Raw genomic sequence first — 6,238 nt, forward strand, 5'->3', positions numbered from 1 at the left:
TTTGAAAATATATTGAAGTGCTTTTACGAGTTTTTCAAGAACTGTTTTGTCCAAAATACAAATGGCACCTTGCCAAAATTTTTACAGATATTCCAAATAAATCAAATGAGTTAGTTGTTTCACTTCAGTTCACCAAAGTCTTTCACACCTGTAAATAGTGCTCACCACTGTAAAAGAAGTAAGAAAAGTTTTTAAAATCCCTTGTAGTGTATTTAATGGATTATCAGTAGACGGAGTTGGTAATTCATTAGGTATACTACGGGATCATGTTATGCCTTACAGAGGGGTAGGGTGTGACAATCACCAAGTTAAATGTCATTTAATTGATTAATTAAATAGGTTTGGTTTGCAATAAGACTGCAAAGTCCCTAGCATGGCTTGAAACCAAATCTAGGTTATTGAATGTATAGTACAAGTTAAATTTGTATTTAAAGTGTTTAAACATGAATTTAATTATGAGAAATTAATTAATGGAGATTAATTAATTAATTTATATTTGATATAAATTAATTAGAAGCGGAGAAATAATGATTTTGGGTTGAGAACTCAAAATTACAACATAAGGGTAATTTGGTCATTTCGCAGGGTGACATGTGACATCATAGTTTGTCATTTGTCTTCTTATCATGCAAGATGATCAAATTTAAGATTAAATCTAGCTTTGGCACTTAGCTTAATGAGATTAAGTCAATTAAAATTTAGATGCAATGTGATGATAACATGTGGCAAGGGTTTTAAGCGATGACCTAATTATAAAAGAGAAAAGAAAGAAAAATTCAGCCACTCTTCTTATTTTCTTCATGTGTGCCGCCACCTATAGGTCTCTCTCCTCTCTTCATCTTCTCTCATCAATTCAAAGAGAATTGCCCAAAATCCTTTGAATTAAAATTGCTAGAAATTGTTTCTAGTGTCCTATGCACATCTACAACTTCTATAAAGGCAAATCCCTAATTTATAATTGGTTGGTAAGGCTTGAGAAGTTGGTTTAGGGGCTGCCCATTGGTGATCATGGTGTGGACAAGCTAGAGGGACAACTCTTGAGGTCCTAGGTGCTTCCTAAAGGTACCAATCACATCTACAATGCATCAAAAGGTTAGTTCACATATTCTTCTTTCAAACTAGTGCTCAATTGAATTAATTTGTTAATTCAAAAATCTTAAATGGCAAACATAGATCCTAATATATATTAAAAGTGTTTTAATATGAAATTGAACATTGAAATCAATTAGGCACATAATGGATGTGGTATGATGCATGAAACCCTAGAAGAAAAATTTTGAATTCAATGTTCTAATCTAACAATTTACATGCTTCTGCTCCTTCATTTGGGACTCTGAAACAAGGGTTCTTCACAATACATAAATGCTATAAGTCAAGGTTTCATCAGGGATCAACCATTTTACTTTCAAGAGAGCGCATTAACTTTGAGAATGGCGAGAGGGGAGACGAATCTAGAAGTTTCAGCTAAAGTTTCCAAAGTCTAAGACTGCAATTCTCCATCTGGGGTTTTTCAGTTTAATTTCTTCTCATGTTTTTTGTTTATTATTTTGCAAACTTGATTAAAAAATTAACTGTGTGAGAGTAGTTTCTTTATTCTAGGGTGAGGGATGTGGCACTTGCAATTCAATTGTAGATTTGATTTGATTCTATTTTAACAAATTAGATATTTTATTCATTGATTCAATTTCTTGTGTTCTTAATGCATGCTTTGTGTTGAGCTTCACTTAGTATTGATTCTAGATATTAATTAAGGACTGAAAGGTGAAGATTAATATTGGAGTAAATAGGATTTTGAATTTAGGATTCTTGATCTACATATAAGCTAAAATTCTATAAGGGTTTAACAATTAATAAAAGAACTTAATGGGTTTAAATTAATTTAATCACCACGAAAGTAGGATTTGAGTTGATTAAAATACAACTTGGAGTACCTTGAGAGAAGACTTATGGTAACCTAGAATTATTTTCCTTCAAAGTAATAATTTCCCATTTATTGAATAAATTAGATTAATTTATAATTGATTCAAGTGTGAACCCCTAACTCTGGAATGCTTTTATTAATTGATATTCAAGTTTAATTAATTGCTTTTGCTTTCATCTCAATTAATTTAGGTTTAGTTACTATTTCTCTATAATTCAATCCTCTATCAACACGGTCCTCATGGGAATGATACTCACTCATTACTTTATTACTTGTTAATAATCCATACACTTGTAGGATTTTGCACACCAAGTTTTTGGTGCGGTTGATGCATATCAATGCTTTGATATTGAACAATAGGCAATTAAATTAATTTATACATTTTATCTTTTTTTGTTTTAATTCCTATACATCACTTGGTTTGTTTGAACACTTTTTAGGAGCTATTGTTTAGATTATGATCAGAGCTAAACTAGAGGAGGAATTGTTTAATTAATTTAATTAATCAATTAAACTATTTAATTGATTAATCAAATTAATTATACCTTACTCATTTGTTCTTATGTGTGTGACTTCTAAGGTCCATTAATAATTGACAATGAGAATAATATTAACTCTTTAATATTAATAGAACTCTTTCCATACCTTGAGTAAAATTCTCTTTCCACTTTTGGTTATCATAAATTATGGTTGACACCTAGCATAGTGTACCATTACCACCCAACTAGTGATGAATTGATTCATCCCTTGCCTTTAAACATTTGATCATACATACCATGCACTAAAGTCTCTCCGTTACAAAATCCTGATCCTAGCTAGGGTCACAGTTTATATCAAACCCTAATTGCTTGGAGTCATACGTTCTCATCTTAATTCTAATTATTGATTAATAAGACTTTTTTATTAAAAACTTTTTTTTTACTTATTCTATCTATTTTAGCTAGGAATTTTGTTTATAAAAAATAATTTAGAAAGGCATACGACTTCATCCCTATTTACTTAAGGTAACAGATCCCATCTTAACTGAACACCTATCTCTATACATAACTAGTCAGAGCCAACACACGCCCTTATTCTCATACCTAGTGCATGTAAGCTATATCAAACTCAAACCACATATATACAAGATAACTGTGATGTCTCAAGTTAAGAGACTATATGCATTATTATGATTTAGATGACAATATATTGACAAGAGTAAAATCCACGTACATGTCATCTATGTGTCACTAGTTCGGCCTACTTATGTTATAAGTTCCCACTATATTTATCCTATCATCATAATGTCAGATTGCATGAGACTCACCATTGCATTTTCAATGGTATCTCATACTAATCCATGGAAATAAATAGGGGTAATAGTTTGCTTCGCTAAATCATACCTAATGAGGTATCCTCAACCGTGAACCATAATTTATAGTACTTGTGCCAAATTGTTCTGGTCTTCATATTCTTAACATCTTAAGAATGGAGCATTTATCAAGTTACTAATAGATATTTTCAATTAAATAATTAAATATAAACCATTTAAATTGAAAGAATAGATATTTGCCATTAATAGGGAATCAAATATTTATAAGATACAAATTCTACATTATACTCTTAGGCATACTACTAATAGTTTGGAGGCACATGCATAAAAGTAACCCATATTGCAGTCACCTTCTTTCAACCATTGAACTTAGGATCATTAACCCCACTTTATCTCCTCCTTCAAAGAAATTTTAGCTAAATCAGCTTTAATACATCTCCTTCACTGAATCATCTCATTAAAAGAACCATTACCAAGCTTTTCCAACTTTATTTAATAATTCCTTGCATCTTTTCTTTAAATCCCCAAACACTGATTTGCTCCAAAACTTCAACTCCTGTGCACAAGACTCAACCTTACAATCCCAATCTTTGCTCGATGAACCCCTACTGAAACTAATAATTTTAGCACAATGTGGATCCCTAGCCCATATAGCCTTGAACTTGAAGCGATGATGGTATCTTTGATAGCTACAAACATTGCCATTTAAAGAAAGAGCAATGAGAATATGATCAGAACTAAAGTGAACTACATGAATAGACGCAAAAGAGAATTGATAAATCCAATCCACTAATCCAATCCTTCTGTTCAGTCTTTCTTCCACAAAACCAACACGATCCTGACCATTATCCCATTTAAAAGAATAGCATGAAAAACCCAAATCTTATAAATCACAATCCAACAAAATAGATCGATAAGCATCCATACAAGCTTTACTCCTAGGAACACCAGTAGCCATTTAAGAATGACTTAAATCACACTAAAATCACCAATTAACAACCATGGCAATGTGGATGAACTATGAAGCTGTCTAATAAGCTGCAAAGACCGTGTTTTATAAGCCCATTCTAGACAGCCATAAAATCTAGTGAATGGCCAAGGGATACAATCATTCACTAAAGTGACCATAAAATATAAATGGTGCACTGAATAAGACAAAAGTTAAATATTAACCAACTCAACCAAGCAACAAGCTGGCTCACATCCACCACCATTAGTCCCTTTCACCACAAATTGTCTATCAAAACCCAATCTATAAAAAAAAAAAAAAAAAAAACTTCTTATCAGATACTCTCGTTTCCATCAAGAAGATAACTGTGGGGTTTTGCTTGCAGGCTCGCAATTGCCACAGGGTTCCTATAATGACTCAACTCGAGGCCATTATCGACGCTAGGGATTAGGTCAGCTTAAGTTTGTTGAAAGTCATAGCAAGCCTAAAAACTTGTTAAACATACACATGTTCCTGTATTTCACAATCTAAGCATACTCCAAACCATTACACTTTAGTCTTTTCATTCATACTTAACATTCATAAGAAAAATTTAACTCAGAAATTGAACCTTTACATACTTAGAAAAAGTGTAATTGGTTCAACTTATGTACATAATGAAGAGTTAGCTTAGATTCCATGCATTCATCATTACATCACTCATCAAAATCCTGAGTACCAATACAGCAACTATCCATTTACAATTTACATGTCCATCTAAACATACAATATACATTAAAAGAAATCTATAACTACCTATGTCGCTCTCTCAAGGGACCCTTTTATTCCTGCAAACTTGGACATGGGGGTTAAGGGAAAGGGGTAAGCTTACACAAGCTCAATGAATAAACTAACTAACATTAATTTATGTCTTTCATTTCATACATATGCTATGTATATCCAAATAGGTTTTCACATCATAAACATTTCATGTACGATGGACTTGTCACTAGTGAATCGTCGAATCCAATGTGCCCGACTCATACAAAGGCTCCTTAGGACTTTTATTTAACATATATATCCAATGTGTCCTGCTCATACAGAGGCTCTTAAGGACTTTCGCTTAGATCATGACCTGTGTCATGCACTAGGGGGCATCGTAAAGACCTCCCCCCTTGCATTTTTATGGATCCATAATATACATAATATAACATAGCCATAACATGGGTTGGAGTTAATGGGTCATCCATCACCCATTAATGCACCAATAACAAATATGCAAATATGCAACATATTCGTGTTCTAAATGCATACATCCTAAATAAATATGACATGATACATGAGGATGATCATACATTAAATTTAAAAAGTTTACATTTATTGAAGTTGGAATTACTCACCTCTTATAGCTTATCAACCTCCTATCTCGAATGGTAGCTATCCTTGGATTCTTAACTTTCTAAGTCCCTCAAGCTTGATTCTATAAAATTGGACTCTAAAGAGTTATACAAGGTTCTAAAATTCTATACACACATTAAACATCTCATTTTGGGCCCTTGGGAACCATAAAATCATATTTTGGAACCTTAGAAAAAAAAGATAGAAAAAGTCAGACAAACCTACTTTACCTGCTAAAGCCCTAGACTTCAGTTTGGACTCCGGCTGTTGAACCTGAAAAGTTTTCAGATTTCTCGAGAAACTGCACGCTTTGGCTACTGAAACTATGATTTTCAACAACCGAACATATGAATTTCAAGAATTTCCAAGTAAAAAACCTATAGATTCAAACTCCCCAAAAGCCCCAAACTCATTCAAAAGTTTCAAAACATAAACCAAACACATGTACACATTTTTAGGGCCTAAAACAACCTGAAATCATGCTTAATTCCCATATACATTAACCAAAACTCAAATCCTAGGTTTTCCCTAAACCCAACATAACATATATAAGGATTCCCTCACATCCATCAAGTGGAACTAGCCATTTGAGGCCCATAACACTTTAACATGGATAAACTAATAATAAAATCATGTAATTTCAACATAAATCATAAAACCCTAACACTAACATGCATAA

This window comes from Hevea brasiliensis, chromosome 16, assembly GCF_030052815.1.
Source record: "Hevea brasiliensis isolate MT/VB/25A 57/8 chromosome 16, ASM3005281v1, whole genome shotgun sequence".
Classification (NCBI taxonomy): domain Eukaryota; kingdom Viridiplantae; phylum Streptophyta; class Magnoliopsida; order Malpighiales; family Euphorbiaceae; genus Hevea; species Hevea brasiliensis.